The sequence below is a fragment of the Cavia porcellus genome, unplaced genomic scaffold (genome assembly GCF_034190915.1).
Source record: "Cavia porcellus strain 051 isolate PalLab524CR breed Dunkin Hartley unplaced genomic scaffold, mCavPor4.1 scaffold_17, whole genome shotgun sequence".
Taxonomy (NCBI): Eukaryota; Metazoa; Chordata; class Mammalia; order Rodentia; family Caviidae; genus Cavia; species Cavia porcellus.
The window spans coordinates 71,639,509-71,659,182 of record NW_026947500.1 but is presented as its reverse complement, the minus strand read 5'-3'; the positions used below and the strand labels follow the sequence as shown (position 1 = coordinate 71,659,182).

The following is a 19,674-nucleotide window of genomic DNA, read 5'->3' as shown; positions in this document are numbered from 1 at the left end:
GGAATCTGGGGGAGTCAGAGGAGAGACGGGCCCCGGGGAGCCCCCAATCCAGCAAGCCACGGGGCAAGTAAGAGGGGTACGCGGGGCGCCCCCAGATCGCGATCCGGGACGTGGAACCCACCCGAGGTCCCCGCTCCCGGCGCCTGAGAACCGGGGTGCCCGGCGCCCCGACTCCGGAAAGTTTGCTCCGAGTGAGGCGCCCGATTCCGAGCGCGGGCCGAGCGGAGGGCGGTGTCGCCGGGCTCCCCAAACTCCGCGCGCGCGCGGGACCCCGCCGCGACTGAGGGGCGCTCGGCGGCGCGCACCCCGCCCCGGCCCGCGGACCCCGCCGCCCCGGCCCGGGCGGTCGCTCGGTCACCTGGAGTTCGGCCGGGAGTTCGCGGCGGCGGCGCCGAGCGCTGGTCGGCGTTGGTAAGTAACAGTCTCCACGGCTACAGTCTCTATGGCGGCGCCGCGGTCCCGCCGCTCCTCGCCGGCTCCCGCCGCCGCCCGCCCTCCCGCCGGCCACGACGGGGCGGGGCGTTGTTCCCGGCAACGGTTACCAAGTCCACGCCCCACCCCCCCAACGGCCCGCCTTCAACGGCGCGAGGGGCGGGGCGCGAGGCTCCGCGGTCGCCCATTGGCTTCGCGGCGTGCCCGTCAGGAGGGGCGTTCCCCAACTAGGAAGAGGGCGAGATCCGGCCAATCGCCAGGGAGGTGGGAGGGGCCTGGCGGGAGGCGCGCGAGGCTCGGAGGGTAGGCGAAGGGGAGGCGCACGCCGGCCGGCTCCGTGGAGCGCCTGCTGGGGAAGTGTCAACTTTGGGGATGGGGGACGCTTTGCTGTGACCCACAAACAGGCTGTGCGACCTGCGGGCACAATATCACAAACTGATCCAGTGTCTCCTGCTTATTGGCCCACAGGCTGAGAATTTTAGTTTTCAGTTTGTCTTTTTAAACTTGTTTACAAAACAGAATCTTTCTGGCACTCTGGAGGCTGAGGCAGAAGGATCTCTGTGCGTCCCGGGCCAACCAGGACTACATAGCAAGACCCAGCCTCGAAAGTAAATACATAAAATGTGGCAAACTCAACTTTATTTTAATTTAATGTAATATAATTTAATTTTATGTATACGGTATTTTCTTTTTTTATTTATATTTACGGTATTTTCAACTAATTTGAAAACTGACCAACTGTGGCTGGTGGTCACATTCTGCCTGCCTGGGTTTAAATAAAGTTTTACTGGAACAGTCACCTACTTTCCTTGGAGTAAAAGAGTTTAGAAGTTGGACAGAGGCCTTGTGGCACAAGTAAAGGCTTGTCTGGTCCCTGAAAAAAGAACATTGTGTTAAACTCCCTCTTTCAATAGAGAAAATAAGCTCAGCTACAAACAATGAGACCCTCATAGAGCTTTTATTCTGGTGGGGGGACATTGGTCATAAACAGAATAAAATTTTAAAATGTGTGTAGTTATGTAAGAGGACCAGGAATGCAAGTGGCCAGTTAGCATGCGTCCTTGCTTTAGTAATAATGGAAACTAAAAATAAAGCACCAGTATGAATTTACAGGCAAAAGCTTGAATTGGAAGGATAAGAAAAATCCGAAGTAAAGCCTGACAGGAACACGCTGGTGAAGAGGATGAGACTGTCCCGCCATGGTGGCGCACACCTGTAATCCTAGCACTCCTGAGGCTGAGGCAGGAGGATCTCTGTGAGTTCAAGAGCAATGTTAACTACATAGAAAGACTGTCTGTAAAAAGGCCAGGGGGGAGCTTCCTGGGGTGCGGTGCTGGGCCGGGGCTCTGTCAGTCATCGTCTCTGTCCAGATCTCACAGCTCTGGAAGAATCCTTATGATCTGAGGGGAAAATTTCAGTCCCTGAGCTGCTGGAATCCAGGTGAGGGTAGGGTCGGGGTGGCGGTGACCTCAGGGCATCGCTGAGTGTCCTCTAAGTCTCCTCCCGTGCTGTCCTGAGTCTTGAAGGGGAATCAGCAAGGTCAGGGGAGGTCAGGGAACCTCCTTCCTGCGGGTGTTGCGCTGACATTTTCCGGATGCCTGAGGCACCTCTACGCGGCACGGAGAAGGCGTCACAAAACGAAGCTCCCGCTTTGTTCTGCGTTTAGGACTTTGCTGTAGCCCACGTGTGGGCCCAAGGGAAGCCTTGTGGTTTCCAGCAAGGGACACTTTTCAAGTCCCTGACTGCCTCAAAGGAAATCACCAATGGTGCTTGTTTTATTTTGATTTTGTTTTTGCTTGGAGAGGCAGTCTGCTCTGCTGTTGACCCGGCTAGCCTTGAACTCATTTGTGTAGCCCAGAACTCACCGCAGTCCTCCTGCCTCAGCCTCCCTGAGGGCAGCACTGACAGGTGTGCGTGGCCAGGCCTGGACCAGTGGGCGGTTTTTAAGTATTTCTTGACCACAGTGCGTAGCAGGAAATAGAGCTTACCGAGAGATCCAGTCTACACGAACACATCAGTAATAAAACAGGGTTTCTGGAGGACACAGCGGTGCATAAGCCAAGGCAAAAAAAAGTTTTGTTATCCTCCAACTGAAGCGATTGCCGGGATTTGGGTGTGGTTCAAGTGCGTCCGTCAGGATTCCTGCGCTGGGAGGCTGGACCTCCACGTGGGAGTGCTGGGAAGTGGGGAACCCTTTAAGAGCTGTAACAGCCAAGTGTTGTGGTACAGGCCTGTAATCACTGTGCCCTGGGAGGCTGAGGCAGGAGGATCTCAAGTTTGAGCCCGGCCTGAACAATTTAACAATTTAGCTAGGCCTTATCTCAAAATTTAAAAAATAAATAAATAAGAGATGGCTGGGCGAAGGGGTGCATGTCTGTAATCTCAGCCCTCGGGAAGCTGAGGCAGGAGGATCGCTGAGATTTCAAGGCCAGCCTGGGCTACTTAAATTAGCTTAAGGCCAGCCTGAACTACGTGGTGAGACTCTGTTTCAAAAAAGAAAGAAAGAAAGAAAGAAAGAGCTGGGAATGTAGATTGGTGGGAAGGCCCTGGGTTCAATCCCTAACACTGACAGAAAGAGACTCAGCAGAGGATGAACAGTGGCCGCTAAATCTTGGATTTCCAGCCTGCACAACTTTGAGCTAAATCAAACTTTTTATTTATAAGCTATGAGCCTCACGTATTGTGTTGCAGTGCTAGAAAACAGACAAGTACAGTCATGCACTCTGATATTTTCCATTTGGCTCCATGTTTGGTTTTGGTTTTGGTTTGTTTATGTGTGTGTGTGTCTTTTGAGACAGGGTCTCACTATGTATTTCGGACTGGGTTTGAACTCGCTGTGTAGCCCAGGCAGACCTTGAACTCACGGCGATCCTCCTGCCTCAGCCTCCCGAGTATTTGCATGATACTCCACTTCCGGGTCTGTGTTAATGAAATACCAGTCGTGATCGGCCACAGGGATTTCTCCAGCTTCTCTGTAGGTTTGCTCCCCTGTAGGTTTCAGTCTCTTTTGCTCGGTGGTTAATTTTGTCAAAGTTATTGAGTGCCTGCTCGGACAGAGTCAGGACGGAGTCACACACAGACCGCTGGAGGGGTGACCAACAGGCCGCTGGGCCCTTAATCTGTTGCTCACTAAAAGCATTACTTGTGTCCCCCACCACCGCCTCAGGTAAACAGGGACTTGGAGGTGGCTTGGCTACAAAGCCATGGCTCTTCCCTGTCCTCTAGGCGCCCCATGGATGCCTAAAGTATCCATGGTGTGACCAGGGCCCAATGTGCAGAGTGTGATCAGAGCCTACGCCCATGTTTAACTGTTTTCACAGCGTGGTCATTAAAGACACACTGGGGTTCACAGCCCCCTCGGAAACCTGCAGTACCCCACTAGGTCCCCAGCAGCTCTGGGAGGCCTCCCTGCTGAGGGTCTTTACAAGATGTGAGCACAGGCCCGGTGAGCGCTGCACCCCCGGAGAGCAAGCTCGGACACATCACAGCAGCATCCTGATCCAGCTGTCTTCCCCAAAAGGACCGTGCAGGGGAAAGGTTTTGAGTCCCCTCAGGACACTGAGCCCCTGAAGACACTGGTGTGAAGGGCAGTGTCCAAAGCCAGGGGCAGAGGCTGCTTGTTTATTTTTGTCTTTTTGAGACACGGTCTCACTGTGCAGTCCAGGCTGGCCTTGAGCTCACTCTGTAGCCCAGGCTGGTCTCGAACTCACAACCATCCTCCTGCCTCAGCCTCCCGAGTGCTGGAATGACAGACGTGAGCCACTGTGCCTGGCACCAGGGAGAGTCTTGAGGGAGATTTATGACAACTCTCACTGTAATTATGTTTCGTTTTGTTTAAATTTAAGCATTCACTGTATATATGGATCCCACCACACAGTCCTGGGGATCCTGCTATACACAAAAGCACACATGTCCATTCCCAGGCCCCCGGAAAGTCATTAGGGTGGTGGCTTTGGCACAGAGCAGCCAGCGACCCCCCTCCAGAGCCACCCCCGTCCTGCCTGGCTGAGACGAGGGACTTTTCAGTGCTGAAACTTGGGGAACCCCAGGGGGGTGCAGGCGGAGTCTGCCGTCCTGGGAGGCCACAGAGAGGAAGTGGGGAAGCCTCCCTGCAGTCCCGGGCTGGAGCCTCCTCCCGTGGGTCTGGGATGTGGCGGAGGGGAGGGCGGCGGGGGTGACAGCCAGGAAGGCCACCGTCCTGTCCCCCAGGCCTCCAGGCAGTGGCGAGGAGCAGCAGGAGGCCAGAAAGCCTAGGGGTGGAGGGGGGAATAAAAACGGGGTCCCCTTAGGCAGACTACTAGAGAGTCCCCAGGGAAGTGAGTCAGAGACAGGGTAGAAAAAGAAAGGAAATTACAGGGGGCAACAGCAGATAGAGGCACCACGTGGCCTCAGGACCTGGCCCGTGAGACCAGAAAAACAGGTGACGGGCTGGAGAGAGAAAACCAGGGCGCACATGCTAAGCTGCCTCACCCCTAACACTACGGAGGAAACTGAGGCCGCGTGGGCTCAGCCTGCGCACTGACTGATGTTTACTCTTCCGTAGGCGCAGGTTCCCTCTAGAGTCACTCTATTATCACCCTGGGACCGCGATAGAGCACGATGGCGACCCACACGTCCCCTCGCAAACCAAACCGCGGCCAAGGCGCCCCTTGCCCAGCAACCGTCCACACCGATGATGAAGAAGTGTCAGAAGCTGAGGCGAGGACACAGAGCCATGAGGTTAGGCCGAGGTGCCCGGAATCCAGTCCAGTTAGGGCGACTTCCGGGCGGAGGGGGAGGCCCAGCACTGCTGGGAGCCCGGGCCCAGAGGCCTCCTCTCTCCGGAGCACCCCACCTTCCAATCAGGGGAGCTGTCTGTCTCCTCCGGCTCCCTTTACCGATCAAATGTCTTCCTCTCGCTAAACTTTGCCCCTCTTATTTCTCTTTGGGGCTGAGCTCCAATTCTGCTGGTGTGCAACAGGAAGGTGTCAATCCCAGCCCTCGGGAGGCTGAGGCAGGAGGGTCACTGCGAGTTCAAGACCAGCCTGGGCTGCACAGTGAGCTCAAGGCCAGCCTGAGCCACACAGGGAGGCCCTGTCTCAAAAAGACGAAAAAAATGAAAGAAAGGTGTCAGGCATCAGGGGATGGAGTCCAGTTTGTGACCAGTATATGGGGGACAGCACAGAAGCAGAGGGACAGAGAGAGAGGAGTTTGGTGTCTGAGCCAGTTCCCTGGGGCTGGGTTGATGGTGGAGGTGGAAGGCGTGAGGAGTGGGGTACGGCTTGGCGGATGTTCCCAGGGAGTAGATGTGTGGGGAAGAGGTGGAGCCTTCACGCCTAGCCACATCCCCACAGGTCTCAGGAAGTCACTAAGTGGCCCGGGCTGGGCTGGAACTTGGGATTGTCCTGCCTCAGCCTCCTAGCATGCTGGGATACAATAGGCACACGCCACCACACCCTGCTGCATCTCAAGTCTGGTTCGTGCACCTTGTGTTAGGACTGTGATGGTCGTGTCTGCTCAGCAAGACGACTTCCCTTGTCATTTCCGGGGAGCAGTAAGTGTCACGGTCTGGGAGCATTGCTTTGGCATTGTTTATAATGATGATTTGCTGTCTGTAATTGCAGCATTCTGGGAGGCTGAGGCAGGAGGGTCTCAAGTTCCAGCCCAGCCCAGGCAACTTCTCAAGACCCTGTCTCAAAATGATGCCTGTTCCGAGGATCACATCATGCCTGACTCCTTTCGTAAACAATGTCAAGAATAAATTCACAGATACAGAGAATAAATTAGAGGTTGCAGGGGCTTGGCTGAGGAAACGGGCGGGGAGGGACTGCTGAAGATCGCAGGGTTTCTGCTATGATTTATGTGCAGACTCCCCCCAAGCCCCATGCAATCGTGGGCGCTGCCAAATCCCGCGTTTGTGATTGGCTGGCTCTCAAGCGCTCTGATTGGTGGAGTGAGTGCTACACCGCCTGGGGGAGGAGCCAGTGTACAGTGTAACAGGGAAGCAGGCCAATGTTTTCTTTCGTGGCGTGGTTGGTTCTTGGTGGTCTGTGGTGGCCACGATCGGTGGCTCCATCACGCCTGCCACCCTGCCTGGGCACCAGCTGAGCCTGGACTAAAACCTCCAAAATTACAAGAAGTAAAACCTACCCTTCTCTAATTTTGGGCATCAGGTATTTTGTCTCAACCAGGAGAGAACAGTATGCCCCGCACCGTGATCCATCTGTCATCGTGGACCCTGGTGTTTCCACCTGCTGGCTCCTGTGAGTTTTGCTGCTTGAAGATGGGCGACCCTGTAGCTCTTTAAGACCTCACTTTTGACTCATGCTTTGCCCTAATCTCCTCAGACGTGGAGGGCAGAACTATGGGAGAAATTCATCCATCAGGGACATGCAAAGGCAAAGAGTACAATTCAGTGTCCTTTGAAGCCTCTGTCATGATCTAAGAAAGAAACCCAGCATGGTAACACACAGCTGTCACCCCCACCGCTCTGAGAGGCTGAGGCAGGAGGATCCCAAGTTCAAGTTCAGCCTGGGAACTTAATGGCTTAGTTAAGACCCTGTCTCAAAATTGTTTTTAAAAAATATTTTTACAGGGCTGTAGGCAGAGCTCAGTTTCAGCCCTGACTTTAGTCCTCATTATTGGAAAAACAACAAATCCAGGAGAGAGATGTGAGCACAAAATGACCACAAAAGGTCAACGTGATGAATCCATAGGGGTCATGGAGGCAGCCCTGACCACACAGAGAAAGACACTCACGGAAGACCACTGCCAGAGCTGCTTCGGGAAGTGGCGGGAACATCGAGGCAGGCGTGTTCCCACTGAGGGGAGGATTCTGAGGGCAACCGTGGCAGCGTGGCCTTCAGGCTCATCAGTGTATGTGCTGTATTTTTTGATTGCACTTTGATTATCACAGGAGCAGGAGCCAACGGGGATGAGGGGCCTACTTCCTAAAAGAATCACACGTGTACCTATAATCCCAGCACTCGGGAGGCTGAGGCAGGAGGATCACCCTGAGGCTGAGGCCGCCTGGCTCACAGAAGCCAGACCAAGCTGCAGGCGGTGATGGGCATGCCTCTGCCACCCAGCACCCTGTGGAACAGCTAGACCCATCCCCAGGGAGCTGGGGATGTAGAGCCCTGCGTTTGGCATCGACAGGTAAAAAAGTGAGCTGGTTTTTATTTCTCTGTTGCAGCGCTGGACAGGAGACCAAGAGACCTGCTGTCTGCTCTCCCTGCTGAGAGAGAATACCCAGCCCCCCAAATTAAGGGAGGAAAGGTTTATTTAGCTCACAGTAGGGTGGCACGGTACAGGTGCCGTGCATCAAGGAGCGATGGGCATACAGGGCCGGGAAGCAACCCCTGTTCCTCCCCTTTATTTATTTTTATTGGTACCAGGAATCAAACTCACGACTGCACACTTGCAAGGCAGGCTCTTATGCCGCTGAGCTAAATCCTCCTCCCTTTTATCGTATGTAGGCAGCCACCCCTGTAGTTTTGGTGACTGGTGGTCAGTTTAATCATCAACTGAACGGGATCAGCGCGGTGCAGAGCGTGGCTGGCCCACCTGAGGGCTGCCACCAGCATGGAAAGGAGACCCGGCGAGGAAGAGGGCGCTGTGGGTCTCCCGAGTGGCGGTGTTGGGAGCCCTTGGTTCCCCTGGAGGAGCTGGTCCTGCGGGCTCGCCTGGTACGAACGGGGCTGTTCTCATCAGAGGAGCTGAGGATGGCTGCGGTAGCTCTGCGGGGAGCCCTGGTCCTTATCGCTTCCTGGCTCCAGGGCAGATCCCTCAGCCTGCTGGCACGGATCCTTCACCCCGTTGGCACAGACTTTCTAGCTTGCACTGCTGCCCGCTGGGCCTTCCCAGCGCAGACCCGTGGAATAGACTTGTGTGGGTCACTGTCGTGGGCTCTGGGTTTTCAGTTGCACCGTGCTGGTGATTGCCATGGCATGAGGTGCTCGGCTGGTTTTCTAGGTCTTTAGTGTTGTGGACAGATTTCCTGTATTTTTCTTACGTCTGACTCCTTGGGTGACCATTATGAATAGCACTATAAATTCCGTGTCCTGTATGTAACTGTTCTCCTTGCAACCCGACCCCAGCCACCCCCTAGGTCCCGGTGTTTACCAAGTGAGGATTCTCACTCCTCAGGAGCCACTTAGTTAAACTTTCAGACTTCTCGAATTGATACAATGAACAACATCCCACTGCAAGTCCTCTACACCCTAGGAGGCTCAGCTGCTGAGTTACTTGGTTACACTTCTGGACTTCTCAAGTTGATGCAATGTAGCAACCATTACACCTGTGGATAGTAAGCCAGTGCTCACCACTGAGCTGGCCTCCAGCTCTGGAGCGGTTCTGGTGGAAGAGGAGGGATGGGAGGGAACCGCAGAACACAGACGACGGGAACCACTGTTTGGCACCCCATCATTAAATGATGGCAGAGATGGGTCCTTTCCACCTGGAAGAATCTGTGACTAAAGACATTATAGTGTCAACATGAGACAAAACTGATTGATGAAAACCTGGAAACCTCCGAAATAGCTTGTAAGCAAACATTGACTTGGTTAAGTGATAGAATATTATGCAGCAGCAAAAAGGGATGAGTTGAACCTATTTGGAGGAGAGTGACTATAACCTAAAAAGTAAGCACATTAGCAGTGTGTATTTGTTTATTTGTATATATTTTTGGAGACAGAATCTTACTATGTAGTTCAGGTTGGCCTTCAACTCACTATGTAGCCCAGAGTGGCCTTGAACGCACAGTGATCCTCCTGCCTCAGCCTCGTAAGTCCTGGGATTGCAGCAAAGGTATTCATCTCTAATAACTGAAACTTTATTCATATTGAAAAACAGCTCCCCATGGAGGAGGAATTTTAAATCAGCTCACTTATACCACTGCTGGTAGACCTCAGTCCCTTGAGGGCTGTTAGCTGCGGACATCAGTTCCTGGCCACGTGGACCTTTGGCAGGTGCTTTAGTGTCCCTGTGACCTGCCGTGAGGGACCAGGCAGCTGGCTTCCCCCAGGCACTCAATTTTTTGTCTTTTTATGACCTGCCCTCAGCACTCCTGTCTGGTAGAAGGCAACCAGTACTTACAACTTCTCGGTGACAGCGTGGAGACTAGCCGGTGGCTGGGACACCTGGAGGCCGCCTGCCCCCAGGACAGAAGGATTCATTCACTTGCTCGCATGTGCAGAGCTCGAGTTAAGACGGCACGATGCCAGCGTGGCCTGCGGGTTATTTCAGACTGGACGCACGGGAGGAGTTCCCGCTGCACCTCGGGCCTCCCGCATCCGGGAGACAGCAGCTGTGACCGCTGGGCCTGGGCACCACGCCGTGAATAAACTCACCAAAGCAACACTTACCGCCGAACCAAACTCCCCGTCTATCGCCTAGTGACTGCCTCTGAATGTACTGCCACAGCCCAGAAACCCCAAAGTAACTGGGGTATGGTGGTGCACACCTGTAATCCCAGCGCCCAGGAGGCTGAGGCAGGAGGGTCTCTGCCACGTACTATGCGGCTGCTGTCCTTTCTACGCGCTCATACATGCCCGGGATATTTCCAGAAAGATAATAAATGTAAAACTAAGGTTACGTATCACAGTAGGTGTGGTGGCCCACACCCGCCATCCCTCCCAGCACTGTGGGAGGCTGAGACAGGAACATTGCAAATTTGAGGTCAGTCTTCGCAACTCGGTAAGAGCCTGTCTCAAAAATTAAAAAAAAAAATTAATTTGTATTCATGTTGATGCTCAGATTTTTAGCTCTTGTCCAGAGGTCTCCCTGTTCCAACTGGCCGTTTGTTTTCTAGTTGAATCACTTGGATTATCTTTTTTGCAGTCTACCCTCTGCGGTGCAGAAGCATCCAGGGTCTTGCTTAGGGGAGGCAAGTGTTCTACCGCCGAGCTCCACCTCCAGCCCTTCTTCCTCTCTTGATGCCCATCTTCACAGGATTTTTTAGACACCCATTTAAAGTGAGGGCTGGGGGTGAGGGATGGGCCCAGGTCTGCCTCATCAGTGTGCATCTCTTTTTTTTTTTTTTGTCTCTCTGAGACAAGGTCTCCTTACGCGGTTCAGGCTGGTCTCGAACTTGCAACCATCTGCCTGCCTCAGCCTCCCCAATGCTGGGATCACAGGAGTGCGCCACCACGCCCGGCTCAGTTTGGAGCAGGCAAAAGGCGACCAGTACTAACATCCATCAGATCATCAGATCTCAGCACAGTTTCAGAAATGATCAGCAGCAGAACTTTCTCTGAAGAGAAGTAAGATGCTCATTCCTTTAAAGTCCACATTCTTTAGAAACGATGAAACAAGCCTTGCTTTGAAACAGGTAATTTCATTATTTTCAAAACCGGCTTGTTGAAATGGGGCTAGTTCTGAGCACTGAGTGGGAAAGGCCTGGATTCCTGCCCACTGAGTTATGATTTTTTTCAAATCCATTTTGTTTCAAAGAGAAAAAAGAAAAAAATCAAAACATGTCAATCAGGGGCAACGCTGTGGGCCCAGATCGTTCCCTCTGAGCTAGTCTTATGAAGCTGCTCCTAGAAGCTGCTCCCACGGACCTCCGGAGGCTCAGGGCACTGCCAAGTCTAACCCCTTCCTAACCAATTCCACTATCTCACCAGCTATATACTTTAGCTTCTCGTTCCCAAAATCTGCAGCCTTCCCTCGAATTAGTCCAAACTCTCCCTTTTAAAAGCAGCTCTTCCCTGTGGTTCAACCAGGACCCACCTCTGAGAATCACGCGACTGAGGCTTGTCCTAAAGGGCCGTCTGTGATTCTGCTCTCACCCGCCCTGCCTTCTGTTTTAAAGATTTAAAAGGGCTGAGGGCTGACTCAGTATGAAGACCTAGGACTCAAAACCCAGCACCACTAAAAACGAAACATCAGGCATCACCCTGAAAGGGAGCTTTATCCGTACATTAAAAGTTCTTTTATGCCATGGAGGGTTTCTGTATATCTATATGTCTTTTTTTCTTTTCTTGGGGTTTTTTGAGGCAGGGTCTCACTGCATAGGCCAGGCTGGCCTTGAACTCACAGCAACCCTCCTGACTCAGCCTCCCACGAGCCGGGTGACGGGTGTGTGTCACCCACTGTCTTGGTTGCTGTTTGCCAAGTGCAAACAATACTTTTTTAAATTTCATGGCTGTTTGCCGTGAAGACAAATAAAAGCTGAACAAAAATGTTAACTGGCATTGACGGGAATGGGTGAGCTGCTGCAAGGGCTGATACTCAGATGGAGGACAAAGCTGTCTCCCCGGCTGGGGCTTAGCTCAGTGCATAAGCGCCTGCGGGCAAGCGTCAGGTCCTGAGTTCGATTCCAGCACCCAAAGGGAAAAAAAACAAACCCGGGTCCCCTGGGGACCGCCCAGACCCCGGGGAGACTCGACCCCTGAGGCTGTTGGAACTTGTCTCCTTTCCCACTGGGCTGCTCCGCACCCTGCTAATGACTGTTAATTCACTTTGCCAGGCGGGCGCTGCAATCATCTTGGCTGGCGGGGACCGAGCTAATTCTCCGAGGCACGGAATCATTTCCATGGCAAACCGCCGTGCTGCAGAAAAGGTGGACACACAGTTTGTCCTCAGCCAAAAGTGTTATTAAATACATCCAGGCAACCGGGCAGCGGGGGGAGAGAAGGGCCGCGCCTCGGTTCTCCGGCAGCCGCCAAGGGAGAGGCAGAGGGGAGCCTGGTGACGGGGACCCACACGCCTGTCATGCCGGCACTCGGGAGGCTGAGGCAGGAGGGTCTCTGTGAGTTTGGGGCCAGCCTGGGCTATGTACAAAACCCAGAGAGAGAGAGAGAGAGACAGAGAGAGAGAGAGAGAGAGACAGAGAGAGAGAGAGAGAGAGAGAGAGACAGAGAGAGAGAGAGAGAGAGAGAGAGAGAGAGAGGAGAACTGGGGGGAAATGAGGGCCGAATGGTTGCTGAGGGTAACCATCAAGGCCACCCTGAACCCCCGGGGTGCTCGCCTCCCCATCCAACCAGTCTTGGGCTGGCGATCCTGGAGCTCATCCCAAGGCCCTGTGGCCCCCCGAGTCCTCTGTTGGTTTTGTAACAGCACAGCCAGGGCCTTGGGGCCTGGGGGTCCCCCATGGTGTGACCCTTGTTCTCAGGGTCTGGTCTGCACCCTGATGAAAACACAGGGGTGCTGCAGAGTGAGCTTCCCAAGCTGGTGTCTTTGCTCTGGGCCCAGGTACCGGGGTCCAGGCCTCTCGGGGCCTCAGCCTTGGCCGCTGGGGTGAGCCTGGGGTTTGGGGGACTTTACGGTGAATGCGCACAGGTCCCTGAAAATAACCGCTGTCCACCTGCAGAAGGTGCCACGCACGCCAGCCAGGTCCCCCCTGCCCCCTGACTGTCCCCGAAGTTTCTGTAAGGAGTCACCTGCTCCAGGCAACCCCTGGCTGCGGCTCCGGGGGCTGGGAAGTCTGAGCGCCCGGTGCCTGTTGGAGGCCACCGAGCCTTCGGGGAGCACCAGCTTCCTACGTCAGACCGGGCGGAGGGCACCCCAGAGCCACACGGAGCCAGACGCGAGCTCGGGTCTCTCCCTGTCATGGTGCGGCTGTGACAGGCCCCGACCCCCGTGCACTGACAAGTTGACCCTAACACCACCGTGTTTGGGGTGCAGCCTTCGTGGGGCAGTGCTGGGAACATGAGGTCCTGGTCTCAATGGATTCATCCGTTTGTGGGTCCGAACCCGGCAGTTAATACTGTGCTGGGGGCCGGGCTCGGGAGACTCCTGGACGTGCTGCATGGGGGGCTGCTGAGCCCATCTGGGGTCACCCCGCCCCCGAGCTCACGGCCGAGGGGATCCTGGGGGAGCTGGAGGCACTGAGTGAGTGCCACGTCCTTGGTGACCCTGTGTGGTCCCCAGCTGCCCTGACCCCTGTTCCTGGCGCCCATGAGCCAAGCAGTTCTCTCCGCCAGGCCTTTGCACCATGTGTTTCGCATTCGCAGTGAGCCATGGGCTGAACCCTCAGAACCGTGAGCCACGGCCCCGAAATCTCTCCTCCTCCTCCTCCTCCTCCATCTCCTCCTCCTCCATCTCCTCCATCTCCTCCTCCTCCATCTCCTCCTCCTCCTCCATCTCCTCCTCCATCTCCTCCTCCTCCTCTATCTCCTCCTCCTCCTCCATCTCCTCCTCCATCTCCTCCTCCTCCTCCTCCTCCATCTCCTCCATCTCGTCCTCCTCCATCTCCTCCATCTCGTCCTCCTCCATCTCCTCCATCTCCTCCTCCTCCTCCTCTATCTCCTCCTCCTCCTCCATCTCCTCCTCCATCTCCTCCTCCTCCTCTATCTCCTCCTCCTCCTCCATCTCCTCCTCCTCCTCCTCCTCCATCTCCTCCATCTCGTCCTCCTCCATCTCCTCCTCCTCCATCTCCTCCATCTCCTCCTCCTCCATCTCCTCCTCCTCCTCCATCTCCTCCTCCATCTCCTCCTCCTCCTCTATCTCCTCCTCCTCCTCCATCTCCTCCTCCATCTCCTCCTCCTCCTCCATCTCCTCCTCCTCCTCCTCCTCCATCTCCTCCATCTCGTCCTCCTCCATCTCCTCCTCCTCCTCCATCTCCTCCTCCATCTCTTCCTCCTCCTCCTTCTCCTCCTCTTTGCCTTCTCCTCGTCCTTCTTCTAGACACAGAGCCCTGCTGTGTATCAGCCATGAATGGATTTTGCCCATTGACTGCTTCTCTCCCTGCGGCTGTGGCACCCACCAACCCAATTTCCATCCTCAGTCCTTTCTTGCTTAAAAACGGAAGCAATAGCCAAGCCTTAGGCCCACCCATATCTGTCATTATGGTACTGTGGGAGGCTGAGGCAGGAGGATTCCAAGTTTGAGCTTTGCGTGAATGACTTAGTGATGTAAAGAGATGTAAAATTAAAAAATAATAAAGGGAAAAGGGATGAGGATTTGCAAAGGGCCTGGGGTCAATCCTCAGGACCAGAAAATAATCACCTAAGCAGTAGGCTGCAAGAGGCGCCCTCGCCCTGTGGGGAAGGTAGCTGGGGTCTGCACAGGCAAAGCCCTGGAACTGCAGGACTGTCATGGCGAAGGCCAGGGGCCAGCTCAGGGCCCTCCAGGCAGCTGCAGCACTGTGAGGGTCTGTGTTGGTCCTACCTGGGGCCAGCGATAAGCAGACGCCCCACAGTGTGGGAAGGGTCACTGAGAAGCAGGTGAGGGACACGGGCACTGGGGGCCCGGGAGAGGCCTCTCCAGGGTCAGCACGGCTGGACAGCGAGGGGGCAGCTGTGTTTGCAGAGGGAGGAAGAAGTCTGGGGCCCAGGGGGAGCTCTGCAGCAGGGCTGGCTCTTCAGGCCACGGGCTGGCGGGGGCTTCCTGGCCCGGGGCAGTGGGCGCCAAGGTCAGCTTCCGCCACAGCCCGGGAGCTAGGGAGGGAGCTGCCTCATCTCTGTCCCTGACCGGAGCCGCGGGAGACAGGAGACCAAACTCGAGCAGGATCAGCTCTCAAACTTTATTACGTACAGCGAACCGGACCTAACAAGGTCCGCCACCCTCAACGTTGGTTCCTCTTCCGCCGTTGGGGGCAGGAACAACCTCTTATAAGGGGAAGCAGTATCCAATCACAGAGAAGCGCGCCTAACAAGCTGATAGGCTAGCGTCACGGGTAACTGGGCAGATATGACAATTTGGCGGGCTTGTTCAGGCCGGGAAGAACCCGGAAGCAGGAAATGGGCGCCATCTCAGGCGGCTTCCCACATCTCCCCCTTTTTTATTTATTAAAATAGGATGGTCTGTGGGTCCCTCCAAGGTGTCTATGACCTTGTTGCTGTTAGACACCTAGGAGTGGGCCTACCTTGTAGGCCGAGGCATGAGAGAATGTAGAGGTCTATACCCTGCTGTGCATCACCCTGTTTTGTGCATATCCTTGCGCCAGGACCATGCTCAAGGTGAGTGGTTCATTTTTTCGCAGGGCCAGGCTTTTGTGAACCGAACCTGGATGCATATAGACATTCATTCCTGCCTTCCCCCCAACCTTTGGGGCGGATGGCACTGCAGTACCCTTGGTCTCGCATCTCAATGCCAATAATTTGACTCCGGGAGGGACCCCTGGCCTTATAGGCCATGTATATCTGAGTGGAGCCTGTCTTAGGTTGACCGGGAGGGCTTTTCCCGTCTTACCCGTCATTGGCTTGCCCACTCAGCTCTTATAGCTGATGTTCTGCAATGTGAAGGAGATATGCGGCGGCCTGCTGGCCTGATGGGCCACCTGCTGCCATTTGCATGGCTGCCATAGCTGTGATCTTAACCTGCTGCTGAGTTTGTATGAGGCGATCTAACAAGCATTTAATAACCACAAGCCCTACTAGGATAGCCATGGCAATTAGCATAATCAAGGACTGTTTGATTGATGGTGTAAACCCTGGGTGAGGTGGGCGAGGCCGCCGAAAAAGGTGCCAATGTGGGCGGGTGGTGCCAAGGACCCCAAAGATATTGTGGTGGTTCTGTGGAATCTGAGCATATCACAGGGGTGATTAATAGGAACCCACAGAATAGAAAAAGCTCCAAACCAGACATTTTAGTTTGTAGATGGTCTCGGGCGCTGAGCGTCGGTCCCAGAAGGGTCGAGTTGACTTGTGTCCGCGGGCTTATCCTCCTGTGCTTTATCAGGAACTGGTGGGGAGTTTACTGCTCGCGTCAATCTTTCCGGGACCCACAGCGGTTCGCAGCCTGGTTCCTGTGGGAAGACACAAACCGCACCTCGGGTCCAACTAACCACTGGATCCGGGCCCATCCATTGTCCTGTAAGGACATCTTTCCATCTCACCAGCCCTTTGTCGGCCGGGGACGGGTTATTGTGCTCCATGGCAGGGGAATGATTATTGTGATTAAGGTTTAAAAAATTTATGGTAAAGAGTGCCAATGATATTCTTCCTTTGGGCGTTAGGCCGTGGCCACCCAATTCACGGCACAGGCGTGTCCACTCTTCTAAGGACCTATTTTTGTTAGTTCTTAGGACATCACGGCACTCCTTAGTGCACTGTTCAAAAATCAATTGTTTTATGAGAGGGTGAGCCGCCTCAGCATCTGGAAAAATCCTGTTAGCGGCCTCAAGCATGCGGGCCACAAAGTCTGAAAATGGCTCTCCCTGCCCTTGTATAATTTTTGTAAGGTGACCCGTATGTTCTCCCTTTCCAGCCAGCCGTCTCCAGGCCTGGAGGCCACAGCGGCTAATTTGTTCATAAACCTGGCGAGGGTATTGAGTTTGATCTTCCTCAAAGGCTCCTCGCCCTAATAGCATATCCCTGTTCCATTTTTTCTGGTTATTTTCCCTGTTGGCTGCCGCCTGCTCTACACAGAATCCGGGGGAGAGGCAGGCGCGTGCCAGTTGGGTCCAATCTCCAGGAGTTAAAAGCAGACCTGCCAATGCCTCTAAAAGCGCCATGGTAAATGGCGCATTGGGCCCATTGCAGCTGCAGCAGCTGAAACTGCGTCCTTGATAGCTTTAAGTTGTTTAATTTCTAAGGGCTCATAATATCCTCCTCCTCCCCTGCCTCCTACTTGTACCGGGAATGCATGGAGACCGGGACACTCAAAGGGAAGCCGCGACCATACCCTCTGGTGGAAGGAACGTCCTCCTCCCTCCCCAGATTGGGGGCGCAGAAGGCAACCCAGGAAGTAGCTCTCCCTCTAACCAGGGCGGTGCCATAGGTTGTGGTGGCAGCCCAGGGAGCAACTCCTCTTCCGGCCACGGCGGTGCAGTGGGGCCTGGCGCCCTGAAAGGGGCGATCGTGGGTCGCGAACTTGCCAAAGGGCGGAAGGGCTTAAGCTCCTCCCGTAAGGCGGAGTAGCTCGGGCAGGGTGGTGTTTGGTTCCCCTTTTTATCTTCCCGAGCCCTAAGTTCCTCTTTTAACGGTGTAGGAGGGTCATGCTTAGCAAAGACGACCTCCTCTTCTGAGCCTTCCAAATCCGAATCAGAATTAGAGCCCTGAGGGTCCTCCGGAGACCCACAATCGGCAGTGGCTCCGGGCTCCTCTGAGCATTCCGATCGAGCTCAAAAGCCTGTCGGGCTGTATTAGCGAAGCGAAAGCAAAACAGATGCAAAGGGAAAAGAAAAGAAAAAAAAACCCAGCGTCCACTCGTGTGGCGCTCAAAATCTGTTAGGTGCGTCCACCCAACCCAGGTGACCCAGTACTCACCTGTCCCGGGAACCGCTGTATCTCACGTAGCTGATCAGGGTGAAGAGAAGAGGCGCTCGCGGCCTTCCGTTGTTATTGGGCCAGGTCCTCCGTCGTACCGCAGGCGACAGCAATCGCACCTCCCGGCCGAAGAGGCACGTCGCTGAGTCTTTTACCTTTTTCCCCGTACGGGCCCCCAGATGACCGGAGCCGCGGGAGACAGGAGACCAAACTCGAGCAGGATCAGCTCTCAAACTTTATTATGTACAGCGAACCGGACCTAACAAGGTCCGCCACCCTCAACGTTGGTTCCTCTTCCGCCGTTGGGGGCAGGAACAACCTCTTATAAGGGGAAGCAGTATCCAATCACAGAGAAGCGCGCCTAACAAGCTGATAGGCTAGCGTCACGGGTAACTGGGCAGATATGACAATTTGGCGGGCTTGTTCAGGCCGGGAAGAACCCGGAAGCAGGAAATGGGCGCCATCTCAGGCGGCTTCCCACATGTCCCGACACTCGGGAGGCTGAGGCAGGAGGGTTCTCCTGAGTTCACAGCCAGTTTGCACCACGTAGTGAGACCCTGCCTTAACATATATAGATAAGGAAAGAGAGCTGCAGTCTCCTCCCCAGAAGAAGTTTTGTGCAGGGGTGAGGCAGGCTGGGAAAGATGGCTGGTGATGTCACAAGGGTGGTGGGAATAGAAGGTTCCAGAAGGCTGCCTGGGCATAAGATCTACTGAGAAGGGAAACCACCGCCTTCCGCCTCCCGCCACCACCTTCATCGGGGGCCAGCCCAGAGGGTGACCAGGACCTGCAGCGGGCAGTGAGCCTCGGGCTTCCAGAAGCATCACCTGTCACTCATCTTTGCAGGAGGGGACACACCCAGGGGCCCGATGTCTCTGCTGCCGTGTGAAGCCCCAGCCTGGGTAGGGCACTGTGGCTCGTGAACAAGCTGTACATGTGAAGCTTTCAGAACAGGGCTTGGAGCTGAGGGAAGCCCTGTGTGCGGGCTCTTTTGTTTATTTTAACTTTATTTAAAAAAAAAATTTGTGGCACTGGACGTTGAACCCAGGGCCTTCCCACTGAGCTCTATCCCTAGCTCTTTATTTTTAAAATTTGAGACAGGGTCTCTAACTTGCTAAGATGCCCACTGGACTCAACTTGTGATCCTCCTGCCTCAGCTTCCTGAATAGCTTTGGGCCCTAAACAATCATATATTGGTGGTTTTTGTTTTTTGTTTTGGTACCAGGGATTGAACTCTGACCTGCCAGGTGAGCATTTAGCTGCTGGGCTAAACCCCCAACCTGATACATTGGTTTTGATATAGAATCTCTCCGTGTAGCCCAGACTGGCCTCCAACTCTTGGTGATGCTCCCGCCTCAGCCTCCCGAGTGCTGGAATTATAGGCATGTACCACCACGCTCAGCTGTTTGTCTGTTTTTAAAAGTCATCTTTGTTTTGTTTATAATTATCTAATCATGTCATTTGTCCACTTTCTCACTGAGTTTTGGTCTTTTTCCTGTTGTTTCCTCAAAGCTCTTTACATGTGAAGGTAATTGAGCCTTTGTTTATTAGACGGTTCACCTGTATTCCCATTTTTTGTTGTTCTTTTTCTATCTTGTTGCTATTCTAAAAAGCAGTATAACAATTACTTGCATGGCATTTATACTACATCAAGTGTTACAAATCATCTAGGCATCATTTAAAGTATATGGCAGAAGCCAAGCATGGTGGCACACGCCCGTGATCCCAGCACTCCGGAGGCTGAGGCAGGAGCGTTGTGGTGAGTTCCAGGCCAACCTGGGCTACACAGCAACACCCTGTCTCAAACAACCAAAGCTAGGTGGTAAATGAAGCCTACGGCAGGATGTACATAGGTTACAGTAAAGCTCTGCACCAATTATAGGAGGGATTTAAGTATCTTAAGATCTTTCCGTCTGCAGGGAGCTCAGGAGCCCACACACACCCCTTCTAAAGACCAATGTCGTGGGAATTAAATCCAAATCCTTTGCACTGAATTCTATGCCCAGCCTTTTAAATTTTCTTTTTAAAGATACAATCTTGCTAAGTTGAGTAGGCTCGATTTGAATTTGCAGTCCTTCTGTCTCGGCCTCCCAGGAATCTGGGACATCAT

General features: G+C 54.1%; 2 protein-coding genes across 7 annotated transcripts in view; one reads left to right on the top strand and one right to left on the bottom strand.

The window, feature by feature from the left end:
- The window catches only part of Rfx2 (regulatory factor X2), a 56,752-nt gene extending 56,246 nt beyond the window's left edge, over positions 1 to 506 (bottom strand). For all 3 annotated transcript variants that reach the window (XM_063228740.1, XM_063228742.1, XM_063228743.1), the window contains exon 1: positions 359 to 506. The gene's annotated coding sequence lies outside the window, so the exon portion shown is untranslated. The remainder of the gene's footprint in view (positions 1 to 358) is intronic.
- Positions 283 to 19,674, top strand: part of LOC100723127 (long-chain-fatty-acid--CoA ligase ACSBG2-like) — a 38,459-nt gene continuing 19,067 nt past the window's right edge. For 2 of the 4 annotated variants that reach the window (XM_063228755.1, XM_063228757.1), the window contains exons 1-4: positions 283 to 411; positions 952 to 1,040; positions 1,546 to 1,687; positions 4,976 to 5,151. The gene's annotated coding sequence lies outside the window, so the exon portion shown is untranslated. Of the gene's footprint in view, positions 412 to 951; positions 1,041 to 1,545; positions 1,688 to 4,975; positions 5,152 to 18,246; positions 18,467 to 19,674 lie in introns of those variants that run through there. The other 2 variants (XM_063228756.1, XM_063228754.1) reach the window with 2 other exon arrangements.